We start from the raw sequence: 8805 nt of genomic DNA on the forward strand, positions 1-8805 counted from the left end.
TAATAGAGTACCAATTCTCTACATACCGAAAGCATCTACAAATACCTGTCAAGCAAACATGAACGAGATTAATGTGATAGCCTGTTATGTGTCAATTGCAAACCGTAATTATGTGCTAAAAAAGGATTGAGCGTAAGAGGAGAGAGTAAGGGAATTGAACCCCATCACCATCTTAGATGGCTATGCCAATCTCTCTTGGGGAAGAGGAAGAGCAAGTGCAATTCAACCAAGAGCATTGGCAAAGTACACCCACTCCTCCTTTTCCCAAGACAAGTTAGTAATGTGAAGTAAGGAAAATAAACATCAGCAGATAACAAAAAAACACTAAAAAACACTAAAAAACCACTAAGAAACGCAGAGAGTCAAGAGTCAAGACCTTAGTCGAGAGGCTCTACACATTAACTATTGTTCCAACTTCCTTTACAAGTTTCTTTGAACCTTGAGCCCTAGCGATGAAGGATAGATAAATCTATTTAAAGAAAAGAGTTTTCTTGCAAGCTGTTGCAAGTCGCGCAACCTGGCTCCACAGGTATTATTATTGTGCTTGAGTTTTCCTTTGATGCAATAGTTTATTGATTTGATTTCAATAGCCTGCAGATTAAGTTTGATTGCCTTGAAAGTTGAAGGTGGAAAACTTATAGGTTTTGTTAAACAATACATATTTCATGTAATGAGAACACTAGGACATACCTTTTTGTTTTGTTAAGCTTTAAGGAATGTGGATCTCATGTTAGAAAAGAAACTCCAGATTTGATATTCATGATGTGACAGGGATTGAGAAGTTCAGCCTTTGAAAGTCCAAAGTGAAAAGCTTATTGTTTAGTTAAGCTATATGGATTTCATCTTCATAAAAGAAAAGAAAAGACTGGATTTTATATTGAGAATCAAAGATTAGTCCACTTGTCAACATCTATATAAGTCTAGATTTTATATTCTGAAAAAAATGTAAGTAGCTCTACATTTTAATGTTTGTCTTAGGAAGAGAAACTAACGCTACAGTAACAACTTGAATCACATAGAGATAAGAGAGACATGGTCTCTCTCTCTCTCTCTCTCTCTCTCTCTCTCTCACACACACACACACACACACACACACACACACACACACACACACACACACACACACACACATGTCACATATGCATTGTAAGAATATTGTTATATTTAATATATGTGTATGAGTTTACATAGTTGATGTGTAGGTGTATAAGTTAACATAGTCTAACGAGCAATACCACTCATGGTCTTTGAACTTTATGCAGCTCTCTGGAGCGTTCACAAATTTTTCCCTACCTTGTGTTGTTTGCAACTCATCTCTAGTCAACACCCTTCTCTTGTGCAGGTTTGCATATATCTATATTTTTATATGTATACTTTTTGATGCACTTATGCAGTATTGCTGAAACTAGGTGACTAGGATATGCTTTGAGGAATGTTGGATTATCTGTGTATGATATCTTTTTATGCTATGGGATATCCTTTTGTGCTACTTTATGTAGGCCTAAACCTTTTTATATATGTTGGCATGTTTACTAGAGTGAATTGTGAATGGATTTGAATGGTACGGAAGGTAACCATAAGGGTAAAAAAGGTAATAAAAAAAGGCAAGGTACGTTGTTACAATGGGCAGGGCTCAATCCATCCAAGATAAATGTCAAGAAGAAGAAAGGTGAAGTTTTGTCCAACTTACCAAAGGCAGTTTCTACTAATGAGAATTCTTTATTATCTTTAGCAGAGAAGATAGAGTTACAAAGAAAGATCGAAGCACGCGCCGCATTTCAAGAAGATTGGCTACAGAAGTTTGAATGGTTGGTATATAATGAGGAGGTAGCAAAATTGTACTGTAAGTTTTGTTTGAAATATCCTCATCACATCATAGTGCATATTCAAAAGAAGGTTCTATAAATTTCAAGCTTAGCAATTTAAAAGCTCATCGTAGGAACGAGTGCCATTTAAATGCAATGGATGCTTTTCTTCTCGAAGGGATGGAAAGCATTCAAAACAGTATGAAGAAGGTAGAAAGATTTAAAGATGAAGCTTTAGCTACACTCTTCAAAGTTGCATATCACATGGCTAAAAAAAATTATGCGTTTTCTGGTTTTTCTGATTTTATCGGATTGTTACAAGATTGTTGTGTTCCATACTACACTTGTCTGTACAACGACAATAAGGCTTGTGCTGAAATGATATTCTGTATTGGTAAGTGCCTAATGGACTCTACCTTGAAGAAAGTTTTGCGAAGTCCTTTCTTTGGTGTACTCATTGATGAGTCCAATGACATTTGTAAGCATGGTCATATGATTATTTATTTATGTTATCTTATTGATGAGTGCATTCCAGATAACAGTTTTTATGGAATTGCATGTGTAAGTGATGGAACAACAAAAACCATCTTTAATGTTGTTTGTACAGAGCTTAAAAAAAGTAAGCTTGACCTTAGCAAGCTTATAGCTTTTGGCAGTGATGGCTGTTCAACAATGACTGGTAAGGAGAATGGGGTTGCGGCATTGTTCAAAAAAACATGTCAATCCATTCTTAACATCAATACACTGTGTGTCACATAGGGCAGCCTTAGCCGTGTCAAATGTTGCTAAAAATATAGAGTTTTCAAAAATTATTGAAAAGCTTGTTAACTCTATTGCATCTTACTTTAATGCAAGTTCCAAGAGATTGGAGGAATTGAAGAGTACACAAGAGGAGCTTGCATGCCCTGTTCTGAAGATGGAGCATACCTTTGACATTAGGTGGTTGAGTAGATCAACTGCCATAAGTAAGGTGTGTACCTCTCTTGATGCTATTTTATTGGAAACCAAAGAAAATGCTCCAAATTTGTTTGTAGAACTTTCTAAGTTTGATAGCATCTATTGCCTTCACTTTTTGGCGGACATTCTTAAAGGTATGGCTATGGTTAGGAAGTTGTTTCAGAAGGAGTTTGTTGATGTGACTACTATTCATGCCATTATTCAGAAAGAGATTAATTTGATCCAAGAATACTATGTAGATCCTCCTGATAATTCCGGTGTTGAAAGATTTTAGCTACTAGTGTGGAAAGATTTCAGACAGCAGACTGGACAGGAATCAGAGACTAGACTTAAATGTGGATACTGAAATAAGAATCAGACTGATGTACTGGAAATAAGGTTCAGATTCAGATTCAAATTCAGAAGACTGGATGAGAAGTAAATATAACTGAAATATATACCATTATTGGGATTACAGATCAAGATTACAGTGAATATGATTACACAAAGAAAGTACATCCAACAATACTTCCAATGATTCTCAAGTACAATTATAGCCAAAGCGCTAACACAAGTGATAACAACTGCCAACCCGATTACAATGTAATGGGCCCTATTTATACACTTCGGGTTTATTGTAGTAATTACTAAGTAATTTGCTGCCCATCTTCTAAGAAGACGTTCCCACATAGTGACTATCCAGCCGTCTACATCCTTCCCTTCTTTCTTGAATTTTGGCAAGATTCCAAAATTTTTGAAAAATTCCCTTGTCTAAATCTAATGTGAGACTAAAAAATCCATCGTCTGGTTCTGATGTTGGGATGCCAGCTTGACCACTGATAGAATGGCCATTCAAAGATTACGAGTAGGAGTTCAAGAAGGACCAAGGATCGCGAGAGGCAGCGGAAAAGGCCAAGGTGGAGCTATCATCTCTCCCTGCCTGCTGAGAAGAAAAGTCGCCACTGAATTCTGAGATGGAACTACCCAGTATCCTTCCATTGGACCCTCTTCCGTTTGCCTTTGCCTTTGGACCGGGACGATGCCTGAGAAGTTCCAGTACCAGCATTCTCCTTCTCAATCAGTTGGTAAATGGCCTCCTGCTCAAGCTGATACCGCCGATCGGTGGTCATCTCTACTTCATAAGGCGTGAGAGAATGATAGGTTTTGGTGTCAAGATCATAGAGTGTACGCCTGCCCTTGCTCACTCTATAGCTTATGACAATGCGAAATAGTATGGATCCATCCTTCTGGAAGAGGCTGATTAGTTTTGACTCGAGCTTTGAAAAGAATCTCAGCCATCTCCCTGTACTGTGGTGCTAGATCCGGCTTTGTTGCAATGTCTTTTTCAGGCAATTTGGAAGATTCGACCATTAGTTGTAGCAAATGATTAGTAATCTTGGTCAGTCCTCTGACTTGAATCTTCCACTGGCCCATACACAGTTGGATCCTTTGTATCTCCTCTTTTAGTGCCTGAATGTCATTGATTTGGAGAGCATCATTGAACAACGTCTGCCAAGTCTTCCATTCCACAGTTGACCACTCATACCAATCCTGAAGCTCATTAGTAATTTTGAAGTATGTGAGACGATCAATTGGTTCTTGATGTTGAGGATACAGTGCTGGAAAGAATCTTGGCAGCTCGGTTTCTCTTGCTGGAACAACATACAAGAGAGTTGGAGAATCAGGCATAAATTCTAAGAAATTGAGAACAGTCTAGTTCTCCTGCTGCATCATCTTTCTGGTGATTCTCACTAGCTGGAACAGTGTTCGGAGAGCAGTTGCCTATGCTCCAACTGACATTCGCCTCTGAGGTCCTCTTCTAGTGGCTGTTTGGTTCTCAAGAATGGCGTTGACTCTCTGATCCAAAACCCTCTAGCAATTTGCATTTGCACCAAAACTTCCTTGATTTGTACCCTAACATCCTTCATACAACGGTAACTTGGTTTGTTACCCAGCAGAAGTTCCAGTTCCAGGGCTAGGGAGCGACAATCTGCAGTAGATTGCCTTTGCCAGTGTGGGTTTACCACTCTCTCATCAGTTGGACTGTACTGGGATGCGCAGGTAGTCGGCAAGCTTCTTTATCATGGAAAGATGCTGATTTCCAATGTTCTACCATTTCCCTGGCTCCCACATATAGCCTTTGAAATCTTTCCAAGTCAGTCCAGAGATCATCATCCTCTAGATATTGTGTGGTGATGGAGGCCTATTGATGTCTCAATTGCCTATTCAGGGTAATGAGCTGCAGTGAATGCTGATGAACAGCAACTGGTCCCTCATCCTGTAATTTCATTTTCCCTTTAGCATCTCTGCTGAGATGAGACTGATCAGTTGGCTGATTCCCAGTGTGACTGGGCTGCTGCTCTTCAGTCTGCTGGTTACCCGACTGGTGCTCTTTGTCCTGTCCTTCCTGCTGGCCCTCATTCTTATCTGGCTGGTCTGGCTGTGACTGGCCTCCTTCATTTGGCCCTGTCCCACCAGTACCAGGTCCTGGAGATGGAGATGGTGGTGGGGCGTCATCATCATCCTTTGTATCCCCAGCTTCTTGATCATCCTCCTCCTGATCATCTACATCTTCTTCGTCTTCTTCTTCCTCATCCGGAGAAGTCTGTTGCTCAATATAATCCATTATAGCTTGGTTTATCAGAGCATTATTATACTCACTCACCTTGTCCTGCAAATCGCTTTGCATACTTTCTATCAAGGACTTTAAATTCTCTAAATTGAAAACAGCAATGCCTGATGGGTTTAAAATTTCAGACAAGCTATTGTAGATGTATCTTTCAGTCAGAGAAGCCTTCAGAGCTGTATGGTGCAGTAGCAATTTTCTGAATTCCGCCCGCTTCATCCTGAGCATTGTTTCAGCCCGCTCGACAGCTCTCATTGCTTCATTCCTTTGACTCTTGATGATCATTATTTCAGATTCAGCCTTAGCTAGCTTTTTATTCAACAACTCATTAGTCCTTTCTGAGTGAGCTTTCAGTACCCTGTATTGTATGTTCTACTCTTCCTTGGCATTCTGGAGCTTTTCAATCTGATGTTGTGCTTCTGTCAAGTCAGATTTGAGCTTTTTGACTTCCTCTTCTGATCCAGCAGCCTCCATCAGTTGTTCCATACAACTGACAATGGTATTCCAAGAAGACTGTATAAGGAAGGAACATCTATCTTTGATTGTGGTTGGATCAAAATTAGTAGGCTTATATATTGCCATTGGAGCCTCGTAGGGTAGAGTTGCATAATTAGCTTTGCTGAGCAGAAGATGCCCTTTCAATTGCTGAGTCTGCATTTGCTGCAACTTATCCTGTTTTACCAGTTGCATAAGGTTTCCAGTATCTGTAGGAACTCCACCAAGCAAAGTCGAGAATGCTAGACCTTTCCCTTTGTCCAGTTGACTCTTGCCTTTGTCCCCTGACTGGTCTGCTATCTTCTCAACAGTGACTGTCTTGACATGATCTTTCCCAGACCCAGTAGCAACTATATGTTTTACAACTGACTGATCAGGCACAGTCTTCTAAGAAGATTGCAGCTCAGTCTGACTCACTACAGCTTTCTCAGTGGTTACTGTCTTGACCTGGCTTTCTATTTGCTTCAAAAATTCACTGCTTTTTGTAAGTGTAATTTTTGGCTTCTTTGAACTGCCAGCATGTTCTGCAGTTGCTTTCCTTTTCAGGTCGGTTGAAATGGTTTGATTGTCTATTTCCTCGTCGTCTGAGGACTGTTCAATGTTCTTTGGTTCAAAAATTGGCTTCTCACTCCAAGCCTTCTTTACCTGCTCATCAACATCTGCAGCCTAATACAAGAATTGCCAAACATACCAGGCTTTGAAAACAATTTGAGACTTTAGATTGGCATTTTGCTGGAGTACATTGTGCGAGAGAATTTGGCAAAGATTAATAGGAACCTGTGGATCCAAAATCTTGGCCAATAGCATTGCAAACAGTTTTTCGGATACATACGTTGGGTTGTTTTTGAGACTTACTGCTTCGGCTACAAACCTCTAAGTAGTGGAGGCTTCCAGTCCTGCTACAGGAACTCCTTGAGCGCTTGCCTTGCGCTTTTGTCTAGCCATTTCATCCTCCTTCAGAGCTATACTTATTTGGTGCGCAGTTGCCACAGAAGGTTTGGGCTCATTGGGCATTCGGAATGCAAATGCTATGGCTTCTGCTGTTACTGACACCTTCCTTCCATTTACCATGGCACTGCCATTTTCAGCATCAAAGGAATCAAGAACTTGCTTGATGATATCTGCATCAAAAGCAATCCTTGTAGCTTGCAACACAACTCGAAGATCCCAGAGTTGTAGCAGAGTCATCGCTTGATTAGTAAATACATAACGCAGGATTTTAGTGTATGGGATAACAGGATGGCTTGAGCAACTATGGCATGGGTTTCCTCAAGAGACTCCTGCATCTTCTCTGAGCGTTTCTTTCTACCCATACACTGTGAGGTCGATGACGATGAAACAGGCGAAGGAGAAGATGACTTACTTGTCGTGTCGAAGTCGTTTCCTCGTGTTGTTGGCAAGACTATCTGACAGTCAACTGTCTCGTCAGAGGTCGAAGTTTGCGGCTGCAGCGAAGAAACCTCGGAGCTTGGTGATGGCGAATGGTTAACAGGAGGAAACGTCGCGCAGGAGAATTATGAGGAAAAATGCTAACTCTCCTGACTATTATACGTGTTTGCGCCATAAAAGCTCCACCACTCGCCGCTCCTAGACTTGTGTGCATCGTTGCTGTCGTGGCAGACATGCATTGGACAAGATTGCGACCCATCCTTGTAATAATTACCACTAGCGTGCCATTTGACCGTTGGGCGCTCAGAATTTGGAAGGTGTGTCCATACTGGTACTGGACTGATTTTGAGTCTGGCTTGACCATACTGGTACTGATTCTAAGGTCAGTCTGATCTGGTGCTTCTGGTACTGGTTCTGAAGCTGGAACTGGTTGCACGTGAAAAAGTCCAAAAGTGTCTGATTCCGGTATCTCTTGATCAGCAACCTCCAGTTCCTTAGTACCTTGTTCTGGCCCAGTTTCTTTGGTCTCTGAATAATAAAGCTTGATCTTTGCTCCATTATATACTCCTGGCAACATCAGTCTAGATAAATCTTTCAGTCTGGATGTGCCATTGGAGAAGACCTCAAAAGGTCCTGCCCAGGCAATCTTCAAGTTCGGCTTCTTTGGACCCAGTCTAGACTGATATATAAGCACTAAGTCTCCTTTCTAGAATTCTCGAGCTTTAATTCGGCTATCATGCCAGTGCTTCCTTCATTGTTAAACAATTTCTTGTTCCAATATAGCCCTTTGCTTGAGTTCATCTAATTGCATCAGTTCATCCAGCCTCTTCTTAAGATTATGGTTGAAGTCTAATCCATACTTCACAGCCATTCTCAGACTGGGGATTACAAACTCCATAGGAACCATAGCTTCAGTACCATACACCATTCTAAATGGTGTCATTCCAGTAGTTACCTTACAAGCTGTCCTATAAGCCCATAGAGCAGTCTCAAAACTAAGAGAGAGAGATGGGTTGATGAAAAAAAGTGAGAGGTGACATGGAGAATAAAGTAATTACAAGAGGGGGGAGAGGGGAGTGTGTTAAGAGGTGAATCTGTGTGCAGATGTGTGTGAACACAAGAAAATCAGGTAACCACTGGGTGGGGATGGGTCTGTGGGCACCTTTTTCAGTGAAACTGAGTGTGTGTGAGTGTGGGGGAGGCCATCTGGCTACAAGACAAGAGAGATTTCGAATTTTAGAGAGAGAGGGTGGTATTTGGATCATGGGAGAGTGTAGGAGAGAGAAAAGGGGGGTGGGGTATACTGTTTTGGAAGATAGCATAAGTTGCATGTGAGTTAGGGTGCATTATTGGTGAGTAAAAATGCATTATTGGTGAGAGGTGGGGTAGCTTGAGGGGAGAGAGAAAGGAGAAAGGACAAGGGAAAGAGAGAGGGGGTTGACCTTTTGAGTGGAGGAGAGGAAAAGGGACACCCGGCGGGGCAACAGTGAAGAAAAAGGAGGCAAGGTGGGGATGGGCTACCCCGCAGGCATGAGGTGGCCTATTTTACCTTTC

At 41.2% G+C, this 8805-nt stretch overlaps 1 pseudogene; it reads left to right on the plus strand.

Moving 5' to 3' along the window:
• Nucleotides 1-2210: 2210 nt before the first annotated feature.
• LOC147425047 (uncharacterized) lies at nucleotides 2211-3036 on the plus strand (annotated as a pseudogene).
• Nucleotides 3037-8805: the final 5769 nt, after the last annotated feature.

The sequence above is a fragment of the Adiantum capillus-veneris genome, chromosome 25, assembly GCF_014529385.1.
Source record: "Adiantum capillus-veneris isolate H3 chromosome 25, ASM1452938v2, whole genome shotgun sequence".
NCBI lineage: Eukaryota > Viridiplantae > Streptophyta > Polypodiopsida > Polypodiales > Pteridaceae > Adiantum > Adiantum capillus-veneris.